Genomic DNA, 25,372 nt, shown 5'->3' with positions numbered 1-25,372 from the left:
ACGTTCGAAGAATTTAAACAAAAGTTTACGGAAGAATATTGGTCCGAACAAAAACAGGATCATTTGTGGCGCGAGTTTATCATGGCCAAGCTTCATGATAACAGGGGCAGTGATTCTTTGAAAGATTTCTGCGAATATTGGTACCGAAAGTTGACGCATTTAAGAGGGAGAACATCCGATTCAGAAATCGTATGGGAGCTATATAAAAAGCTTCCAGAAGATTCAAAGAGATATGTGGGAAGCAATCATCGCAGCTTCCAAGCATTTCTCGAAAGGGTCGAGGACGAAGACCATTGGCGCGAAAGTCGTGCCAATCATCAAAATTTTAGTAACAGGACTAACCGCAATAATGACGAGAGAAATGACGGCGATGGGTTTCGCGTCAACGTGCTACAGAGAGGAAGAGGCAGAGGCAGAGGAAGAGAGAGTCATCCAGGTCGCGGTAGAGGGTACACCGCGCAAAATAATAACGACGCGGGAAACTGATTTCCGCGAACGTTGCGGGCCAAACGGAAGCGGACAGTATATACCGGCCCCGATTTAAGAAATGTTACCGGACTGACAGCAAAGTTATGAGACAGGTTACAGACAGGCGTGGAACGACGCAACGTGTTGTTGCGAAACAAGCGTCAGGTGCCAGCGCAGACGACTCATCTTCGCTGCGCAGAGTGCTACATGTTAACAGGCGAGTGGAGCATCAGAGGCCAACGGCCCAGCCTAGCAGAACAGCTGTTCAGAGAAAAGCCGCTAGCAATGCGGCAGCATTAGGTACGAACATTGCCGTAAGAACTGGTGAATACATTACGAGTGGTAATTTCATGGCGAAGGAAGTAATAGATGGAACTGTGGATACACAGAGAGGTGCGGTAAGCAGTGTTAGCAATGAAGTAAATGGCGAGAATGAATTAGCAGAAGTAACTGATTGGCATGTGCAGATCGACGATCTGTACAAGGGCCTCAAGCAATGTGAGTGGAAGGATTTTAAGGAGTATGAGGCAAGGAGGTTAATTAGTGGAAAAGGAAATAGTAGGGACGCCGATAAGGTGACATGGCCCAAATTTAAAGAGGAGGGAATAAATAGCGCCGCGCAAAGTACACGTGCTGCCGATAGGACGATGGTTAAAGATTGGAAGGAATTGGAGGATGATATCCTAAGCATTGGCGATGAAGTAGCTTCTGCTAACGATCAGCCAATAGTACAAGCTGTTACCGAAAGGCACCGTGGGAAAGGGGCAAGAGTAATTGAAGTCCACGAGGATTACACTAATTATGAAGTAACAGTGGATGTGCGTAAAGCTGATAATGAGGCCGTTTTGCCAAAAGAGGATATGGAATTAAAATCAAAGCCTGACGAAAATGCAGAGGAAGAACTTAGTGCCTCTCTCAGAAAAGCTTTTATGTTTGAACCTGAAAACGATCCAGAATGGTCGGATTCAGACGATAGTTCAGATGACGAATATTTCGGTACTAGTGAAAATAATGGGAATACAGCTAATTGTAATATTGTACCTAGGGATGACGAAGTTTCAAAACAAAATCCAGATGTTGAGACTGAACAAAGAAAGAAAGAACCACCTGACGGCTCAGCGTTATTGTTACAAAGAGTTCAAGTAAGCAAAGACTTTCAGCTCCAGAAACCGAGAAGGCCACCAAATATAAATGGTTCACAGGTCAGGAACGTATCTTGGGACGATGTCACAGTCGACGAAGGTGCGTTGCGGAAAAAAAAGGAAGGGGCATGATTTAGAGTCTGGGGCAGATTTATATTGGACTTTGAGAATGTCATGAACACAGTACATCATGAAACTACTGGGTTCCCACCGGAAGAAATTTTGTTAGGCAGCAGAAATAAAATTTTAATTAAAGAAAAACTAGAGTTTCCGCCTTGTACAAGCTTGGGGTTGAGTCAAAAGAAAGAATTAGTCACAAAAAGGGCAAAGCAAAAAGCTGAATGTAGATCTAAACGACATGATAAAAATCTTAAAGTTTCAGAATTCAAAATTTGAGATTATGTTCTTTTAAAAACACACGAAAAATCTAGTGAACTGAACCATGAAATTTCCAAATTTAAAAATATTTATAATGGACCGTATGTAATACAGAACATTCCACCTGATCTACCCAAAATCCAAAAGACTTTTAGGTGTAAGAAATGTTGTGGACCTGAAACTGCATGTTCCTAGGAGTGAGTGACCTAAGTACACTCAGAGAGCAATTTCCAGTAAATGTGCTGTATCTTATGCTGAAACCATTTTATTCTAAATGTAACAAATCTTTTTAAATGTATGTATACCAAGATCAGTGTACTAATGTACTTATGTGAGTTTCAGATTGCCAAATGCACTATAAATGTAAAGATGTATGGAGAAAAGGGTTGAAAAGAAAAAGCAAATGCGGTAAGCCAGATAAAAGATGGGACTGCCAAAAACCAAAGTGGGCAGTATATGAGTCATAATATAAAGGCCTGCCAAAAATAAAAAGTGGGCAGATAAATAGTCAATGGAGAATTGTATGTGTGGTACAGGTGATGTGGTAAAATGATGCGAAATGGACTGCCCAAATCTGAAAAATAGGCAGTAAATATATGTAGTGAGTTTTCTGGATATTATTGTGTGTTTTTTTTTAGTAAGTACGGAAACGGACTGCCATTAAATGCAAGCAGCAACAAATTGTTTTATAGTATATATAGGTATTTGTATATGCTTTTGTAGTTAAGTGTTTGTGTTCCAGATTGTGATTTTTTTTCTCTATAAATTTAATAATAAGTTATTTGGTAATTAAATCATGTTCTGATAGGAGGTTGAACTGTGCCAAAGGCACTTAAGTAAATGATAGGGAAATGTTTTCGATATATTAAAAAGTATAGAACTCTATAATGTGCGAGAAAGGAAGTTTAGTGATACAAAAATTTATGATGGAACATTCACACAAAGATTCAGAACCCCTGTATAAATATAAAATTCAGTGTCCCCATCAAATTTGCACTTTGTGAAATTTACTGGAAACAGGGGCATGTGTAACAACAACAACGCTGTACTATTGTACATATAATAATTTTTGCTTCTGATTTTCGATAAATTAGTGTAAACGATGTTCTGATTTCATTTCTTTTTTTTTCCATTTCGTTGTGTTAAGGAAACCGTAAACAAATTTCGATGTGAATATTAGTGTTTATGTCAAATTTCAAGCAATATTATAAGAGAATTAAAATGTAAGAAACGTTGAAATTATTGTAACATGTTTAAAATTGTAACTGTGCGTCTGGTCCATACGTAGGCAATGTGTTAGGATATGTAGAATGCAAAACCTCGGGTGAATACCCTGTCTGTAAGGGAGCGGTAAAAGGTGGATGGCAGGCGAGCGCGGGAAAGTGCACACGGGCGCTGCACGGGATAACGGGCTCAGCAGTAGTAGTCGGAGTTGGGAATTGGTCTGAGCAACACGTTCTGGATCGAGGAGGCTCTCCTGGAAGACGTGGTTTCATTGAGCCTCGGATGTGCCGTTCCAACTCCCATAAAGCATGGCTAAATTCCATAGGCACTAAATGGAAAAGTATTGCGACGCTAAGAAGAAGTAAAGTGCCGATACATCAAGAGCCATTGCTGTGATTGTATGTGTGCTCTGTGCCTCGCCATCTCGCCGCTCGCCAACCGCCGCATCGATACGAACAGGTTGAAACTTTTAGTACTGTATTCGTGTGGACCAGTGTTACTTTTGTTCCATACTGTTCAATAACAACTTAAATTTTACCAGAACTGTCCTATCATTTGATTATCCTCACAACTAACCTTTCCAAATGTTGTGCAATCCGAGTGTCCCATAATGAAGAATTAAAGTTTATGTTAATAATAATTACCTGCAGACCTAGCTATGTTAGAATGATGTTTAAAGAACTTTGATATTAATGAACTGATAGACGAATAACAAAGGTCTGACAAAGTTGGAAGATAATTTTGAAATTGGTTTAGTAATGAAGTTTAATTATTTCGAGACAGATATAATGGTATTTAAATGAGCAGGAAATAAAATGAAAAGAGTAGTAACTAATATATTGGATATCTTGAGAACATAATGATTTCAGTAATCGAATTTCTTAATATAGTGATCATAACAGTTTCAGGTTCCCCCGTCCCCCCTCATTTTTATTCATTTGAATTCTGAAGTGTTCTAGACTGATTTGATCGGCAAAGTTAAAGTCAATATAAAAAACCAAATTTTATCAGTGTTTAACTTTATCAAAATTGACATTGTGTGTGTGATTCGAAAGTGCTATTTCTAGGGTAACCTATGCCCGATTTTAATCAGATCATTAGAGAGTACGAAGTTTTGTAGTATACATTATAGTGTAGTGTTACGTATTTATGGTTTATCCCTATCAGTACAGAAAGTGAAATTATCAGTTCAATAGAATTTCTGGTTCTAAAATTTACCATATTATGCTGTGTTACTACGTGTTGTTTTGCTTGAACGTACATCAACTTGTACAGGAAAGAATCTCAGTTAATGCCTAATTAGGCTGGCGACCGTATTATTAACAAATTGGTAGCATCTTCTGTGTTGTTTCTTGTCCGTCCTGACATGTAGTTGCATTTCGGACTTGCTTGACGTTTCAGTGTTATTACAGAGTGGGTGTAAGTCCGATTTGTCTCCATTCAGGTACACGTGGTCAATTTCTATGCCAAAATCCCTTCTCTTAAGGTGAAGCCCGTCAACTTACCATAGTACTGGTTTTAATGAGTATCGTGTGTGCACAAAGCGCAGCGTTACAGACTCAGCGAGAGAGACGCACCGTAGCTCGGTCCGGGGTTTTGTTCAAGTTTCGAGATCATGCGTTCACCGGGTCTCAAGCAGTATATTGCTCCTTCCTACGTATATCTCGCGAAGAGACCATGAGGATAAAATCAGAGAGATTAGAGCCCACACAGTGGCATACCGACAATCTTTCCTTCCACGAACAATACGTGACTGGAATAGAAGAGAGAACCGATAGAGGTACTCAAGGTACTCTCCGCCACAAACCGTCAGGTGGCTTGCGGAGTATGGATATAGATGTAGAAATGACTTTGTGGTACTCTGACTACACAACAATGCCGGCCGCGGTGGTCTAGCGCTTCTAGGCGCTCAGTCCGGAACCGCGGGACTGCTACAGTCGCAGGTTCGAATCCTGCCTCGGGCATGGATGTGTGTGCTGTCCTTAGGTTATTTAGGTTTCATTAGTTCTAAGTTCTAGGCGACTGATGACCTCAGAAGTTAAGTCGCATAGTGCTCAGAGCCATTTTTGCGCCACACAACAATGTCCAAGTCACCATGGATCGCGGCTTGATTTAAAAGTGGAAGTAGCCGGTGTATTATGACTTTGATGTTGCAACGTCTAGTGATTTGTTGAAGAATATCATAAACGAAGTTTAACGGACAGGAATCCCTATTGCAGTTGTTACGTAATACATGGGAGCAAAAATCCTGATAGTGTGGAAGCAACTTGGTGTGTCTACACCCAAATCTTCTTTCTTCCTTTTTTTTTTAATTCTATTGATCACAGCAGAAAATACTGTTCTTTGTATTCCACACTTGCTGAAATTATTAAGAAATAATTGTCGTGCCGATTGTATCGCTTTGCTTGATGCTACTCTGATTATAAAAATTGTAATATAAGATCCTTCTTCGACAACAGAAAGGTGATCTTTCGATCACTCATCACATATGCGGAGGTTCACCTTAACGTTAGTTGACGTGATCGTCAGAATGTCCAAATAGCTGCACAGCTACTTTTGCGTCACACTGTCCAAGCTGTGAAATATCTTCTTCATGCCGATTGTGAAGTATGTTCTGAAGTCGAGAAATCCGCAATATCATAAAGCTTCACTTAGAAGTGGTTACAGGTTTAATGTCAGAAGTCAAGATAACTCTCTCAAAAGATTTCTGGAAATATGTTCTAATATGCGAATAGGGAAAAGAAATTGTTTGCTCCCTTTTCAGAATTGATTCATTATATCAGTAAATTCACTTTTTGAACTCTGTATGATGTGAGAAATCCTCGCGCAATTTACATATTAACGGCCAAACTGAATTAAGACTATCTGGAAAATTTCTTTTCTAGAATTCGGGGGCTTCGTTTAATTTAAAACCATCCCATACTTTTCAAGGTGAAAAGCAAAGTTCTATTATTAATACTGACCAGGTAGTGCAAATAAGGAACTTTGTCTCTTGGTACTGCGACTTCACAGACAGAAATGAGAATTCTGCTGTTGTCAACTACTCGAAACCTGCTGATGAAACTGAGGAATCCTTTGCATGTCTTCCATCAAGTGATTTATGTATCAGGGTAACATACCATTTGCGTTACTACAGATGACGAAAACTTGATGTTAGATTTCTAGCCCAGTGTGCACCCAGTGAAGACGTCAATGATGACGCTTTAAATTATTTTTCAGGATACATTGCTTTTAAGTGCAAAGTAGTTATTTGGGACAGTTATTTCAAAAATACAGTAGGAAAGTCTGTGTTTGATACGGAATTAAGTCTGAAGCAAGACTGGATTACAGTTATTTCAAATGGGGTTACATTTCTCCCTGTCCTGACTGGCAGGCTAAACTACGTTAACTAAAACTAATATTTGCTGCTTTTCACGGATCAAATATTTCTTGTTGTAGTACAGTGATGGGAACCTTAGCAGATTACATACATGTGAAATTTCCAGAACTTAATAAGAAAATAGTTCAATTATATATCAGAACGAAAACTTTTATTATCATTAGGCACTTTAACAAAAGCGCTAAAACTGATGTGATGACGGAATTTGGCAAGAAAGAATCTGTTTTGGACAGCGCCGACTTCAGCATCTTCCACATAGCATGCGTCAGCGTCATGAGGTAGGTTTGGAAATTATTATTATTTTATTCACAAAAATGTGTTTCAAATAAGCAATGTGTAATAGTGAAACATGTACAGTAGTTGGATGCCTATAACGCGAGTATGAATGCTAACATCGTCCACTAATTTTGCATAGAGATATATAATCATTTATGCTAATATTTAATCTCATTTCTTTCGGAAACTTTGTATATAACATTAACACTTAAGTGATGTAAACACTCTCGCCACAAAGCTTCGTATTAAATGAGAAGAGAAGAGACATGAAAAGATTTATTTTGTAATCTCTCGTACACTGCAAGCGGAGACGGCTGCCGACTGCCTGTCGAGTGACGCAATAAGTCGCTGACCAATGAGAGTGCGCTAACCCAATCTGGCCTACCTTTCTTATTTTACGTTCCTTGGAAGCGCGCTGCTATGAAGACCACAGGTAGGTGGAAATTTGTCTGATAACACCAATTTACCGTCCCAGCACAGTTTTGTAGAGCAATGCAAACGTTGACGACAATCTGAGGTTTTTCGGGGTGTCCAACTTTGTAATCGGAGATGAGAGGGAAAAAACTCTCCAAGGTAGAACTGTGGTTATTGGTTCCAGTGGTAATCTTTAAGGATTAATGGCAGTATGGGTATTGAGGCCCCTAGCTTAACACGCAGGACGGGACAGGTAGTTTAAATTGTGGAAAAGGGGCCAGAATAAGGGGCTGTCAGTTACACTCGAACATAGGACTTTATTATTTGAACAAACATTACAAGGGCCCAAACAAAAATTTCTTTTTTTAAACACACAGCTTTAATCTTTCAGACTTAATTACTGGCTGAAAACTGCTTTAATTCAAAAATGGCTGAAGGTGAATAACTTAAGACGCAAGCATAATCAGAAATTTGAAAGGTAAGCCTTATCTTACAACAGTTCTTTATTTAGGCTGAAGGTCTAAAGAATCTGAGATTTTCAGAGCAAACAATTTGAATTCCAAATAGGTTGAAAGCCCAATACTTAGGGCTAAACAACAATTAGTAATTTAAAAAAAAAACACAAGGCATTACTTAAATCTGTTCTTCATTAGGCAAAGCTCAAGCAAAAGAGAAATTTAAAAGGCAAATCCTTATCTTAAAACTGTTCTTCAGTTAGGCTGAAGGCCCAAAGTGTCAGACACTTCAAGAGCAAACAAGTTTAATTCAAAACGCCTGAAGGCCTAACACTTAAAACTCCATAACATAAATTTTTTTTCGATACGAAAGGTCTTACGTGAAACAGTTCTTTAGTTTAGGCTGAAGGCCTTAAGAGCAAACAACTCAAATTCAAAATCAGCTGAAGGACCAACAGTTAAAATTCAACAAGAATAAAACCTTTAAAATGCCAAAGGTCTTACGTGAAACATATCTACAAATTAGGCTGACGGCCTAAATAATTTTACGCCTTAAGGGCAAAACAAGCTTAATTAAAAAAAAAAAATCGGCTAGAAGCCATACAAGTACAAACAACAAGAACATATAAAAAAAAAGGTGGTACACCCACAGGCGCTCAGATGTTTCAAGCACTAACGCTTGCATAGATGAGACAGGCAGTCGGGCCAATCATTCACAGTCCGACGATAACCCAACCGACCGACAATCAACGGACCCACCAACAAGATAACTTCCACTTCACCCGACCAGGGCACACCAGGGAATTCGATGGAACAATGTAGGTGATATTAGCGCCCACAACCAATCATACATGGAGATATCAAACTACAAATCATGCTGTACAGCAACAACACGATGCGGAAACTACAATGCCTCAAATTTACGTCAGTGACCAGGATAGGTAACTGGAACTTTAACGGCCACAAGGCACAAGTTTCCGCTGGCGCACTTCAATTGAAGTAACCAAATACAGTGAAACTCCACCAGAGGGTGGCTACAATTTTCCAACTTGGAATCCACGTTGTTGCTCGCGAGAATATCCCAACAGCCAACAATGAACTCCTGAAGACACAATGTGAACAGTCTTGACTTTCCGGTAGATTAAATCAAACGTCAACTTTCGGTGAGCCATAGACCTCGTAGCAGAGGGAACAGCCCCACACACTCCAACACCGCATAGAGACCGCCAGGGGCCCCAGCCAAACTACAAGCCGCCCAGAATTCCTCAGTGCTCCACGCCAACCGACTGACTTCGCACACTGCCCAGCTGGAAACTATAAACTTTATCTCAAAGATTATGCAAGGTGCGAATATCGATACACACCGCTGCTGCCACCCAGGGAAGGAGAGGATAACAGCATAATTGCGATAACTGCGGGAGATTAATGACCGAATCGCGACAAAGGTTTAATCCAGCACATAGCATGAAACAGCCACAGTTCAGGTATGCTGAAGAATTCAATATTTATTTCAGTAATTAATGTATTACCTCTTTGATAACCTATAAAAGAGGTGCCAGTTACTAACCCCTTCTTTAATAAATGTCTACTCAATTTATTCTTCTCGACAGGCCACTCGTCTAAGCTTACAAGAGACAATTACTATTCCGTAAATTATTCTTGTTATGAAACTACAAATTCTATCTATTCCTAGACAAATCGTCTATGTTCAAAGCTATTCCCCAGAATAAATAATGATTATTTATCTTGCAGCTGATGTGCGTGTCACCAGATTTGATCACCAACATCATTGATAATATTACTTCTGCATACTTCTGCTGCTGCTGCTTTTCGTAGCTCCGAAGCGGCCACTACTGCTCTCCTCGCACCCTCTCTCAGAATATCTTGCTTATATACCGTTCTACGTCGCGGCTGACCTTCTATATGATCCGTTCGGGATATTTCCATTAGCTGGCTCCTTCGACACGAAAACACTTTAATGTGCGATTTCTCTTATAGGTTTACACTCGATGTTACCACTTACATAAACTAGAGAGCTTCCTTTAGTGTCAGGGCTTGTGTCAATTGGCGCAGTCTCCTTTCATTTCACCTGACAGATATTGCTTATAAAAATTTTTCTTGGGACTGGACATCTCCTCCCAAAATTACATCAATGTGCACTATTCAGAGTGTATTTAATACATTTAAACATTCATCCATTTGCAAGAAAATTTGTCATATAAGTTACATTAATACACTTGAAATCGTCATATTAGAAAGCTTTACTTTTAGTTTAACATAAGAGTTTCACATTTCCCTTTTACATGGTTCTTATTTTATACCTGAAAGAAAGCATCTTATCGTCTACTGGTAATTATTACTCGGTTATCTGTGTTTCTGGGATTTCTTTCATATATCACCACATCTTCTTCTCTTTAGGCTGATATTAAGAGGAATTCTACTTACTTCAGGAATTTGAACGACTTTCGTCTTGATACAAAGAGATCGACAGCAATTTCCATCTTTCGTATCATCAAAAAACTTTTTGTATAAATACTTGCAACATTACATTTTGCACAGCATACAAATGTTACAGCACCCATGATTAAACATATGTCTAAGTAAGTAACAATGGAATAATTGTGTACTTTCTGTTCTCGCTCTAGTTCCAGCTGTTCTTTATCTATGACTTTATCAGTTTCTTGCCCACTACTCTTAAGTCGCCTAAATTGGAAGTGATGTGTTTTGGTGGTAAGTCAAATTGTATTTTTGAGTCATTAATTCTTGTTTTCCTTTCCATACAACAATGTAGAGTCTTCTTCAGATCTGGGATTAAGTCCCTTCAAATATAGTTTGTCTGTATTACTTTGCCTGCTTGAATATACACATGTGATCCATAACCTTCGTATTTTTTATTAAACGTTAATATACCTGTTCCAGTTAGTTTAATATCTTTTGCCAGATGTGAGCTACACAGAACTATCATGTCTTCCTCCTTAACGATTACATATAACTATTCATTAGTACTTAAACTAGTCCATAAACTTTTTTCTAATGAAATCATTTTCTTGGCACAATTAGTTGATATATGAATGTCTTGTAACAATTTTACCTCTTAGTCTTGTTGAATGTAGATGGAAGTTAATCCAATCATTTTCTTACGTATCTTTCTTTGTGCAGCAAAATCTTTACAATTTAGTTCATCCTATTATAACTTAGCATATAGTTTAGAACTATCTACTAGTAAGAATTCCTTTTCCGTGTGTATATATGCATATTGATCTGCACCTGAAGTTAATTTAATTGGCGCTGGTAACATTTTGTACATATTAAAATCTTTGTTTCCAATACGTGGTATACTAAGAACATATACCAATATTTCATTAGTTACGAATACATCGAGATCCTTAATTTTCAATAATGTATATACACATTCTTCCGTTAAGGGGCTTGGGAATTTGACATCTCTTAAGTCATTTTGGATTTCCCTCAGATACGTGACAATCTGTACTGGAATAACAATACGAGGTGCAAGAATACACTTTTGTGCATAAATCATTGCACTTACTAATCCTTCATATTCCCTACTTGTTTCACTACACACCATTTGTTATTGTAAGAGTTGCTCATTGAGTGTCATGAATGCAGCCATTTTCTTGAGGCCACAGTCTCTGGTCCTCAGAGAATATTTAATGAAATTCCGTTTTTAGCAATTGCCCATTGGTTGTGATTGTATCTACTGTTTCATTCAAGACTGACAATGTGACTCTGACTACTGCTACTTGTTCTTTAGATAATTTTAACTAATTTCAGATCTCGACTCCATATTATCGATGTGAGTTTTATATTATGCAGCATTTGCCTCTTCTAAAGTTCCAAATCAAATTTTTCTTATCTCCCCTACAAAATTTTGAGCTTCTCTGTTTTGCCTTTTCACTGGTCTAGTTAACTGATTTATGAGGAACTTGGTGTCATTCAATTGCTCTATATGGTGCGTAAACCCGTTCGTCAACATATTACACTCTACTTGACTAATGCTTTAACTGTTCCATTCTCTCTTTGCACTGCTGTATCATTTTTAATCCTAATCTTTTTCCTGCGTGCAATTTGTTATCTAACGTTTTCAAATTTACATATGTTACCAATTTCCATGTTGTACTCGTAATTTCAACATCACCTTTGTGATGGTAATATATTCTTGGTGATGCTCTTATATGATTAATCTTCCCAAGTCCGGCCGTATTTCTTTGCCCGTGGAAACTGTAAATCAACCATCCATTGATGATAATTCGAATCCACATCATTAGGATTGACGCCATACTGATGGGTCTGCAATAGAAACGTTGATGTTACCCGTCTAGCGCATTTAGTATAATGGTTTTAATCTATTTGCATGCACTTTCAATTCTTGTCGCCTTTTCGTCTTTATGATTACATTGGGAAGTGCCACTTTCACTATCTCATATGGGCCTCTGAGCTGAGAATCTAACATTTTTTATCTCCCCTGCCGTATTGTTTCGTCACGCAGTTGTACTCTGCCGCCTATTTGAAAAACACTCTGATACCCTGTATTGTCATAATGCACCTTACTTATTTCTTTGGCCTCTCACATATTTGTTCTCTCGCTACACGATGCGCCTCTTTCATCATAGCTTTGAACTTGTATACATAGTCATCGTAATCATATCTTATTGTGGCTGCTTCCATTTGCAATATTCCTGGTAGGTTCACTGTTCTTCCGAAAATTAATTCAAGCCGGGTATACCCTGTGCTCCTACGTGGTGTCGTATTAAATAAAAAACCGCTATACGATACCCACTTGTCCCACTCACTATGATCGTCCTTGACGAAGTGCGTTAAATACTCTTCTAGAGTCCTGTGCGTTCGTTCCAGTGCCCCATTTGTCTGCAGTGGAAATGCGGTAGTTTGTATCTTATTTATCCTTAATAATTTGCATATTCTCTTGAACACTTAAATTACAAAATTTTATACTTGATCTGACAACAATACTGAAAGAATAACAAACTTCAAAATAACTTCTTCTGTGAACTTCTGGTCTATTGTGTCCGCATCATGTCTTTCTGTTGGAATTGCTATTGTAGACTTGATTAAATCGGCCTGAAACGTCAAAATATATCTGCTCCCTTCCGTGGTTGTGTCTAATCGCCCAATTACATCCATATAACATTTTTCTTACACTCTTTCTGCCGTGTCCGTAAAAACTAATGGGATTTTTGCTTTCCCCTGCGTAAATTTATTCCGTAGGCATTTATCACATGTTCTACTACACTCTTCAACATCTTTTTACATTACTTTCCATGAACCGTATTTTTTTAAATTATCCAATGTCCTATGTATTCCTTGATGTCCACCTAACAGATTGTCATGTACTTCTGTCGTAATGTCGGCCTTGTGTTCCTCGCTTAGCTCTGCGGTGTGTTCATTTGCTTCCGTGTCATCAGTTATTCTTCTAACTAGCTCTTGGGTTTCGATTACCTGTGCATCTTCATGGTTGTGCCTTATTCTGCTTAAGGCATCTGCATTGGCATTTAATCTTCCTGGCTTATATACAATCTCGTGTGTATATTCTTCTAATTTTAATCTCCATTTTAACAGCCTAGATGATGGATATTTCACACTAAAAATCCACGTTAGAGGCTTGTGATTTGTTACTATTTACATTCTCATCCGTACGAATATGGTCGAAATTGTTTCGTTGCCCATACTTATGCTAAACATAGTTCCAGTTATTTGCGTTTCTTCCTGTTCCATTCACGTATGCTGCACGGTTAGAATGATTGTTTGAATACTTCTGTGCGTATTATAATTATGATAACTTTATCCTCGCGATTCATATGTGAACGATACGTAGAAGGTTATATTGTATCCATAGGGTCATAGTTTAAAGCCGGTTTCTGGAACTTCGATAGAAGACTATTTTGGTGATAGTTAGGTCATCCAGCTGAGTTTTTCAGAATCTCTTTGACACTCCCCCACCGATCAAACAGACACGTGACCATTCGTGCTGCCCTTCTCTGTATACGTTTCATAGTCCCTACTAGTCCTAATTGATATGGATCCCACACTTGAGCAATATTCTGCAACCGATCAGACAAGTGTTTTGTATGTAATCTTCTTTATATACCGACTGCTCCTCCTTAGTATTCTACCAATAAATCGAAGTCTAACGCCTGCTGTACCTACGTCTGACCCCATGAGATCATTCTGCTCCATATCCCCACGAAGTGTTACACCTAGGTATTTATATGAGGTGGCCGTTTCCAACAGTGACTCGTTGATAAAATAATCACCGGATACTAAGCTCTTTTGTTTTGTCAAGTGCACAGTTTTGCGTTTTTGAACACTTAAACCAAGTTGTCAATCCCTTGCGCCGCTTTCAAATGTTGTCTAGATCTGAGTGAATATTTATACAGTTACTTTCAGACAGGGCATCGTGATAGATAACTGCATCATCTGCAAAAAATTCTCAGGTTACTGTTACTATTGTCTCCAAAGTCATTATTATGTAACATGAACAGCAAGGGTTGCAACACTCTTTCCTGGAGCACACCCGAAGTTACTTCTACATCTGACAATAAGTCTCCATCCAAGGTAACACGCTGCAGCCTTCCTACCAGAAAGTCTTCAATGCAGTCACAAATTTCACTTGATATCAAATGTGATGATACTTTTGACAATAAGTGAAGGTCTAGTACTGAGTCAAAGGCTTTTCGGAAATCAATAAACACTGCAACTACCTGAATACCTTGATCGAAGGTGCTCCGTATGTCATGGGAAACAAGCGCGAATTGAGTTTCGTGTGATCGATGTTATCGGAATTCATTCTGGTTGGCGTAGGGAAGGGCTTTCTGTTCAAAATACTTCATTATGTTTGAGCTCAGAACATGTTCTAAGTCTGTACAACAAAGCGATGTGATAGATATTGGACGGTAGTTTTGTGGATAGTTTCTACTAACCTTCTTGTAGACAGGTGTTACATATATATTTTTCCAACTACTGGTCACCGTTTTATGTTCGAAGGATCTACAGTAGATTACACTATTTCTGAAAATCATTGACACTGTCAATTATTTCACTCGTCTTTCCACTGGTGCGAGGATTACATTTGGGCAATACACCTCCTTTCCAAAGGATTTCGAAACTAAAACAATTCAGGCTATGCTTTGCTACCCTAACGTTCGGTTTCTGTCTAATTCTGGACACTAGCTTTGGTGCCACTAACAGCCTTTACATACAACCAGAATTTCTTTGGGATTTGCAAAAGTTAATACGACAACACCCTGCTCGGCAGTCACTGAAGGCTACACCCACTGCCCTCTTGATGACCAAACGCGTTTCATTCAGCATCGCTCTATCTGTAGCCATATTCTTTGTTTTGCACCTATTATGCAGTAATTTATGATTCTTTAAAACGTTCTTTACATTGACTTGTATACCACGGAGGAGTTCTCCCAATATGACGTGTTCTACTGGGCACATACCTATCCACTGCACGGTCAATGATTCTTTTAAACTTGGGCCACAGTTCCTCTACATTCTCTTGTCAAGTGCTGAAAGTTTCAAGTTTCTCATTGAGATATGACACTACCGATTTTTATATGGTTTACTGAACATATCTTGAATATTGAGACTGTTTAAAACAGAGAAATTACAGCTACTGTCATCCACAAACACAACTACAATTTCTTAAACATTTCAACATCACTTAATGAGCTGCTCTTCGTTGGATCTCCACCGTCGCTTCTATTACTCCGACTTGGTCCCAGACTGATGAACAATAATCGGGAACGGTCTTGTGTTTTCTAAACCATTCCCTTTGTGATTGAACCATACTTCCTTATGATTCTTCCAACGAAGTTCAGCCCGCATTCCCTTATGTGATTATTCCATTTCACTCACTCTGGACTGTTACTATAAGAGGTTACAGTTTCCAGTAGTTCATCGCCAGCAGCGCAATCGAATAGTAATTGGTTTTTTCGCCTATTTATGCTCAATAATTTACGACTTGCGACATAGGAAGACTGTAAATACGAACGAACTTACACCGAGTATCGTTGTCAATTCTTGGGGATGTTAATTCGTAGTTTTGTCCTCTAGAAGTGTTTTGGTTTTAAAAAATTATAAAATTTTGCTATCAGACAGCAAGACAAGTGTAAATAGCTTCTATATAGGTGCAAAATAACTCCTACAATGCCGGTCCCTAGCCTAGGGCCCATCTCGCAAGTGATGAGGAAGGAGGAGGGGTTCATCTGGCTCCGGATGGTAGTACCCAGTTAAGAACCCTACCTAGGTTTACAGGCGAAGCCCGGCCAACGGTCTCGAAGGTGGAAGAAAACATCACTTCCCAACGGCAGAGGTAGCGGAAGACCAACTGAAACATATCAGGTATTGGTTATATTCCACGTTAGGGGCGGCTACCAAAGGCGTCTGTGTCCCCAATCCAGGGGCGACGTGAACTCATCTTCGAGGTAACAACTTCAGTAGTATAACTGGACAGACGAGAGCCGTCCCAACAAAAATTTTTTTTGCTCATGGAATGGATCACACTATTCAGTCGAGATTACCCCAGGGGGACGACGCCCCGCTGAACAAGGTCGACGCAAGCAGGCATTCGAATTCTGGGAGACCTGTCAAAAGTGCATAAGGGAAGAGTCGGAGCTCCCAAGAGCCTCAAAGAGGGTTAAAATTAAAAAGTCTTTCAGAAGTGGAACCATAAATGTACAGAAAATGATTAACACTGGTATACTTGAACAGGTAATAGATGAGATGAAAGAGAGAAACAATGGAATACTTGCGATGCAAGAAACAAAATACAATGACGAAGATACAGTGGAGTCAGAAGGCTTGATAATTCTGAAAGGGAAACCAGAAGTTACACTGGGAAAGGAAAGACATGCACCTGGAGGCTTTGGTACAGGGTTCATAGCAAACAAGAGAAACGACGATGGCATACCTGAAATGAAGAGCAGGTCAGAAAGATATCAACACTGACATTTCAAGCAGGGAAGAAAAAGTATACAATACCACATGGACATGCACATACAAGTGACAAGAACAAGAAAGACAAGAAATTTGCAGACAGTTTCTGGGAGGAGCTAGATGATACGCTGAAAAACATGCCATATAGAAACAAAAAGTCAATAAAGTTGCAGACAGTTTCTGGCAGGAGCTAGATGATACGCTGAAAAACATGCCATATAGAAACAAAAAGTCAATAAAGTTGCAGACAGTTTCTGGCAGGAGCTAGATGATACGCTGAAAAACATACCATATAGACATAAAAAGACAAGAGAATTGCAGGCAGTTTCTGGGTGGAGCTAGAAGATACGCTGAAAAACATACCATATAGACATGTAAAGATCCTCGTAGGAAATTATAATGCACAGATTGTAAGACAGAAGCAACATAAAGGAGTAGTGGGCGAGTACCCTGCACACCAGCGGACAAACAAAAATGGAGAAAGACCAGTACAACTGTGTCGAGAATACAAAATGAGATTGATGACAACACTTCAGGGCCAAATCGAGTAAGAAAAACACATGGGCTAACCCATGCACACGCCTTGGGGATTTCCAAATTTACCACATAGCAACCAGCTGGACAAACACTAAAGTGATTATTAACGCAAAGGTCTGGAGGAACACAAGAATGGATTCGGATCATTATGTTACAAAAGTTAAGTGCCTTGGATTCCATACAGGGTCAGACTGCCACAGACGAATAGAAGAACAGGAAACATGAAGAATTATAGAAAAATATTAAGACATAGTCGATCCGGATATGAGGAAGGAATTGAATCATTCAGTGAATGGGACGACCTGAAACGATATGAGGCAAAACAGGCTGAAAGATGGGGAAAGGAAGAAGAGAAACTGAAGCACTGGTGGTGACACAAGGAATGAGGAAGCGGTAGAGACTTGCATGAAAGCCTGGAGACACTGGAGCAGCAAGAAGAACCCAGAAAAATTGGAAGTTTTCTTAGGAGCAAGAAAGGAAGCAGCCCGAACAATAGGATGGACCAGAAGACAGAAGATCAAGCAGGTACTGGACGGGATTAAGACCAACTTCAAGAAAACAACAGCAGACACTTTTTCGGGAAATTCAAAAAGATAGTGATTCGATACAAGGGTAGAGAACTGTTTTCAAGTGATATGAAAGGGGAGCAGGCTGCTAGTGTGAGGGAGAACTGTAGGATTTTTGCAAAGTACTTTCACGACCTGCTGAACTGTGAACCACCTGAAGACGAACTGGAGTTGGGGACTGACACAGAAGAGAAAGCCACGCCCTCCGACCAGGGATGAACTCGCATATGCCATAAGCAATCTAAAGAATAAAAGGAACTGGAGAAGATGGTATAGCAGCCGAGATGATAAAGTGGGGAAGCTACAAAGCAATAGACAACATGACCAATATAATCCAGCAGATTTGGAGAACAAAGAAATTGCCAGAAGGAAGGAAGAATGCAACTGCAGTACCAATACATAAGAAGTGGGACAAGAAAAATGCAAGCTACAGAGGAGTATCGCTAGCAGAGGTCGGATACAAGGTGCTGTCAAAACTCTTGCTTAAGAGAGTAGAAGAATATGTAGAAAGTACAGTTGGCGACGACCAAGCAGGATGCAGGAAGGGAAGAGGATGTATAGGACAGATATTTATCCTGAAGCAACTCATAGTAAATAGGGCCTTAAAAAACAAACAGACAATAATAAAATTCGTTGACTTGACAGAGGCATATGACTTCATCGACAGACAGACTTGTTTGGATACTGAAGCACAGAGGTCTAGATGGAACTGCACAACAATTCATAAAAGAAATTCTGACAGACACAAGAGCAAGGGTGAGATTCAGAGGAGCATTTTCTGGAGAGTTTGAAGTCAAGACTGGTGTTAAACAGGGAGATGGATTGTCACCATTGTTTTTCAATACAGTACTGGACGAAGTGATGAGGCAGTGTAGAGCAATAAACGAGGGAATGGGAATACCAAAGACCCATGTGGGGGACAAGAGGACAACAGGGCTCAAGTTGACTGCCTAGCCTTTGCATACGACATAGCACTAGTAAGTGTACGGAAGAAGAAGCAGAGGCACAACTCGACAACCTAAGTAAGGTAGCAAGAAAGGTGGGACTGAGGATCGCCTATAACAAGACAAAGACATTAAATACCACTGCTGACTGGGAAATACCGGAAGGCACTGTGCAAATGGTGGACAAATTTAAATACCTGGGAGCATTTATAACAAAAAGGAAAAGGAGCAAGGAGGGAATAAACAGGAGCAAGGAGGGAATAACAGAGAGGATAAAGAAGATGAGGTCAGCCTTCTGTATGACAAGAGAGATATACAATATAAAGAATATATCCGCAGAGGCAAAGGTAAGCCACTAAAAGGCCACGGTGAGGAATGCAGTATTATATGCTAGACGATGACACTAGGAAGAAATGGGGCGGAACAACTAGAGAAAGAAGAGAGAAAAATAGTAGGTCCCAAAAGAGGTGGAGAGAGATGGCTGCGAAGACCTAGGGATCAACTCTACCGCAACATGAGAACAAGATCCGGGGAAATCAGACTCAAAAGAGCGAGGTTTGCTGAACATTTCATTAGGATGAGCACGGAAAGAATGACGAAGAGAGTTTGGGAAAGAACAGAGAGGACTAGGGGAAGGACAGGAACCAAGTGGGTTGCTGAACTTCGGACGGACTAGTTTGAATTGGGGATTAAGGTCGAAGGAGAGGAAAATTGGAGGAACAAATATACACCGACCTATATGCCGGAGATCAACGAGTGAGGAGAATACAGGGAAAGGTTAGAGTGTCACCCATGGAGCCAACAGGAGAGAAGGACACTGTAGATCTCGGGAGAAGAGCGGGAGGAGAAGAAGGGAAAGAATGAAGAGGCTCTGGGAGAAGAAGAGGAAAATGAAGTCCACGAAGGAACTACTCGGGGTCCTACAGAGGCCTTAACGCAAGAAGAGGAAGAACTAGCCACAACACAATACTTAAATATCCTTTAATTCGAAGGCTGGTGATACCAGCTACTCTCTTAAGTGGTTTAGAAAATGACTCGAGATTCCACCATAGCGATTAGGTAACTCTGCCCTTAAAAATTAAATGCGTTAAAATAGCTGGAAAAAAGACTACGAGTGCAGATAAGGGAAAATGAGTCAAATTACAGTCTCAGTTCACAGAATCGAAGTCCCAAACTGACTTCACACCAAAATCACACTTTCAGCGGATCAGCTAGCTAATAAGTATTCATCAGAGGCCAGACTAGTGACGTACTATTCTGTCCCGTTTCTGACGACACGAAGAACTTTTATCTGCCTAAACGAACGTGGCTAGAGCACGGCTCAGGCTCACACCAACTCATTTCGAATACTCTGCTGTACAGCACAGATCATGCCTCAACCATGTCTCACTGCCCTAAAGCAAGATGTTCGTCGCCTTAAATAGTCTTGGTCCACCTCTCCATCGAAAATATTACTTGTACACCCCTTAAAAATGCTCGCACTTTCAGCGACCTAGTATACTTTCTTTTGATACGTCAAGATATCAAATTTAATTCTGTATGCAGCTGGGCAGCGGTCAACCATACCGGACGGCCGAGCAAAACCGGGGCTGACACCTCACCAATATAGGGGTTGATGGTGGAGGGGGGGGGGGGGTGCTCTGCAACCACGAGCCGACACGCCCCCTACGCCACAGGATTGCGTGAGGCCGCTCTCCCTGAGACCGTGTTGCTAAGTGTGCATATCAAATGCCACTCACAACCAAAACCAAACCTCCCGCCCAAACAACACAGTCCTGTCACAGTTTATTTTCGACCACGGTCAACTCCCAGTCCTCACCCTGCCATCGTACCTCTGCTGCTCTTCCGGAATTTAGCTATCATCTTCTGGTGTTGCAACTATGCTATAGACAACAGCAACACCTGCGAATGGCTTCATGTAGCTGCCGATGCTACCAAATAAATTACTTCTGGGAACTATCAACAGTAACGGGCCTATAGCTCTCCCTTGGAGTAAAACTGAAATTTCTTTCACAAATGTCGATTTCCGTTAAAAAGACCACGTTGAATTCTATCTCTGACGTAGTCACTAATCTGGTCTGATAGTCGGTAACTGTGTATTTTATTCACTAAATGACTGTGTCGAACAGTATCGTCTGTCTTTCGAAAGTCACAGATGGCAGAAGTACTGTTGTTGTTGTGGTGTGCAGTCCTGAGACTGGTTTGATGCAGCTATCCACGCTACTCTATCCTGCCTGCATCTCCGAGTACCTACCTCAACCTACATCCTTCAGAATCGCTTAGCGTATTTATCTCTTGGTCTCACTCTACGATTTTTACTCTCCACGCTACGTTCCAATACTAAATTGGTGATCCCTTGATGCCTCAGAACATGTTCTACCAACCGGTCCCTTCTTCTAGTCAAGTTGTGCCACAAACTTCTCTTCTCCCCAATCCTATTCAATACTTCATCATTAGTTATGTCATCTACCCATCTAATCTTCAGCATTCTTCTGTAGCACCACATTTCGAAAGCTTCTATTCTCTTCTTGTCCAAACTATTTATCGTCCACGTTTCACGTCCATACGTGGGTACACTCCATAGAAATACATTCAGAAACGACTTCCTGACACTTAAATCTATACTCGATGTTAACAAATTTCTCTTCTTCAGATACGCTTTCCTTGCAATTGCCAGTCTACGTTTTCTATCCTCTCTACTTCGACCATCTTCAGTTATTTTGTTCCCCAAACAGCAAAACTCCTTTCGTACCTTAAGTGTCTCTTTTCCTAATCTAATTCCCGCAGCAACACCCTACTTAATTCGACTACATTCCGTTATCCTCGTTTTGCTTCTGTTGATGTTCATCTTATATCCTCCTTTCAAGACACTATCCATTCCGTTCAACTGGTCTTCCAAGTCCTTTGCTGTCTCTGACAGAATTACAATGTCATCGGCGAACCTCGAAGTTTTTATTTCTTCTCCATAGATTTTAATACTTACTCCGAAATTTTCTTTTTTTTCCTTCACTGCTTGCTCAATATACAGATTGAACAACATCGGAGAGAGGCTACAATCCTGTCTCACTCCCTTCCCAACCACTGCTTCCCTTTCATGTCCCTCGACTCTTATGACTGCCATCTGGTTTCCGTGCTAATTGTAAATAGCCTTTCTCTCCCTGTATTTTACCCCTGCCACCTTCAGAATTTGAATGAGAGTAGTCCAGTCCACATTGTCAAAAGCTTTCTCTAAGTCTACAAATGCTAGAGACGTAGGTTTGCCTTTCCTTAACCTAGCTTCTAAGATAAGTCGTAAGGTCAGTATTGCCTCACGTGTTCCGATATTTCTACAGAATCCAAACTGATCTTCCCCGTGGTCGGCTTCTATTAGTTTTTCCATTCGTCTGTAACGAGTTCGCGTTAGTATTATACAACCGTGACTTTTTAAACTGATAGTTCGGTAATATTCACATCTGTCAATACCTGCTTCCTTTGGAATTGGAATTATTATATTCTTCTTGAAGTCTGAGGGTATTTCGCCTGTCTCATAATTCTTGCTCATAGGATGGTAGAGTTTTGTTAGGCCTGGATCTCCCAAGGCTGTCAGTAGGTCTAATGGAATGTTGTCTACTCCGGGGGCCTTGTTTCGACTTAGGTCTTTCAGTGCTCTGTCAAACTTCTTCATCTACATCCTCTTCCATTTCCATAATATTGTCCTCAAGTACATCGCTCTTGTATAGACCCGAAGTGGCTAGCACACTGGACTCGCTTTCGGGAGGACGACGGTTCAAACTCGCGTCCGGACATCCTGATTTAGGTTTTCCGTGATTTCCCTAAATCACTCCAGGCAAATGCCGGGATGGTTCCTTTGAAAGGGCACGGCCGACTTCCTTCTCCGTCCTTCCCTAACCCGATGAGACCGATGTCCTCGCTGTTTGGTCTCTTCCCCCAAACCAACCAACCAATCTTGTATAGACCCAAGCGGCCTCATCTTTCATTTCTTACCCCCAATCCATATTCACCTACTATGTTTCCTTCTCTCCCTTTTTCTACTGCCGAATTCCAGTCACCCATAACTATTAAATTTTCGTCTCGCTTTACTATGTGAACCTTGATTTCGTCATACATTTCTTCAATTTCTTCGTCATCTGCAGAGCTAGTTGGCATATAAACTTGTACTACTGTGGTAGGCGTGGGCATCGTATCTATCTTGGCCACAATAATGCGTCCACTATGCTGTTTGTAGTAGCTTACCCGCATTCCTATTTTCCTATTCATTATGAAACCTACTCCTGCATTACCCCTATTTGCTTTTGTGTTTATAAACCTGTAGTCACCTGACCAGAAGTCTTGTTCCTCCTGCCACTAAACTTCACTAATTCCCACTATATCTAACTTGAAGCCATCCGTTTCCCATTTTAAATTTTCTAACCTACCTGCCCGATTAAGCGCTCTGACATTCCACGCTCCGATCCGTAGAACGCCAGTTTTCTTTCTCCTGATAACGACATCCTCTTGAGTAGTCCCCGCGCGGAGATCCAAATGGGGGACTATTTTACCTGCGGAATATTTTACCCAAGAGGACACCATAATCATTTAACCATAGAGTAAATCTGCATGCCCTCCGGAATAATTACGGCTGTAGTTTCCCCTTGCTTTCAGCTCTTCGCTGTACCAGCACTGCAGGGCCGTTTTGGTAAGTGTTACAAGGCCAGATCAGTCAATCATCCAGACTGTTGTCTCTGCAATTACTGAAAAGGCTGCTGCCCCTCTTCAGGAACCACACGTTTGTATGGCCTCTCAACAGATACCGCTCCGTCGTGGTTGCACCTACGGTACGGCAATTTGTAACGCTGAGGCCCGCAAGCCTCCCCACCAACGGCAAGGTCCATGGTTCATGGGGAAGACAGTAGCACTACAAACACATTTTTCTATGGCGCCCTAGAATGGCTGTACGAACAGTGTGAGAATGGGCTCCGCTTACGAAATCCACGCTGACATTTACAAAATTACAGCATGTGACTATGCCGCTGCTGTAACCTATTCATGACTAAACGACTCAACTTTTTTCGATGAAATTTGGTATGGAGATGGCTTCCTAGAATATTACGGAAGTGCAAATACAGCACCGTGTAACGTCTAGTAGGTCCTTAACTGTGCCCGTGTGGCAAACGAACCATAGTAAAAACGGGAGTGACGTACCCTTTTCCTCCTATTGCTTGCTGCTCTTCAGTGCTCTGACGACCTACGATCTACGGCTGCTTGGAGGGCAGTAACTATGCGATTAATAACTATTTACGTGTATATTATAAAGGTTGCTCAGCACTTACAGGTTCTCTTGTGCCACCGTGAAAATCATGGATCTATGCTGTCAGGTAAATGCTATATTCCTTAACATCAGGAAAACATTGTCTCTTTTCGCTCCAACGCCTATTAACGAGGGTACGATCGTGTGGGCTATCAAACCAAGTTCATAGTTTGACTGAGACTTTTTTGGTGAAGTTACATTTTGACGAAATAAATCGCGGGTGAACAGCCTGGTATCACACATACCAGGCTGTTCACCCGAGTTTTATTTCGTCATAAAATACGCCTGGAGAAAGTGAAGAATCACAAGTCACATTTTATCTTGAATGGATAATCTTCAACAGCAGTTAGGAGTAACTTGAGGTGTGCTCCTGGGATGCGTCTTCGGACCCTAGCTATTCACATTGTATATTAATGGTCTGAAATATAATGGTAATAACAACCAGAGATTTTTAACATTGTTATCTACACTGAAAAATGTTTCTCAAATATGTAGTCAGTTCTTCACATCTCAAATTGGCGAAAAGTTTTGTAAATTGCTTCAAGTATCCAAAAACGTAGTACCACATACTTCACAATACACATATACGCAAATACTGTACTAAAATATCAACAACTCCCCATTCGAGACAGTCAAGTCATAGAAATACCTAGATGAAACAATTTGTGTGGATATGAAATGTACTGATCATATAGCCTCAGTTGTATGTAAGACAGAGGCGGATGATCTCCATAAAGTAGATAGGATGGTGGCTAAATGCAGTCACCCTGTAAAGGATATTGCGTACAAAAGATTCATGCCAAATAGCCTCTACCATGTTTGACTAATAGGCAATATTCAATGTATACAAAGAAGGGTAGCGCTGAAGGTAACTGGTTTGGTTGACCCAAGGAAGAGCGCTACGGAAATTGCGAAAAATACTGAAATGCCAGACGCTTTGTACTCGTTAATGTTCCCATGGATGTTTGCTTACAAAAGACAATGGTCTTTTCAGGACAGTACCCTTTAAGCTGTCATCAATAACACATTACAAGCGACTCCTCTCCAGTATCTAGAATTTGACAACTTCTGAAGAAGGAAGGGCATGAATAAAATAATTAACCAGAATGATATTATCACTCTGCAGCGGAGTGTGCTCTGATATGAAACTTCCTGGCAGATTAAAACTGAGTGCCGGACCAAGACTCGAACTCGGGAGATTTGACTTTCGCGAGAAAGTGCTCAGAGAGTTCGAGTCTCAGTCTGGCACACAGTTTTAATCGACCAGGAAGTTTCAAAATAATTAACAACTATTTACACATACGTGGCACGATAAGGAGAATG

Source organism: Schistocerca americana, chromosome 1 (assembly GCF_021461395.2).
Source record: "Schistocerca americana isolate TAMUIC-IGC-003095 chromosome 1, iqSchAmer2.1, whole genome shotgun sequence".
Taxonomy (NCBI): domain Eukaryota; kingdom Metazoa; phylum Arthropoda; class Insecta; order Orthoptera; family Acrididae; genus Schistocerca; species Schistocerca americana.
Note: the sequence above shows the minus strand (reverse complement) of the source record.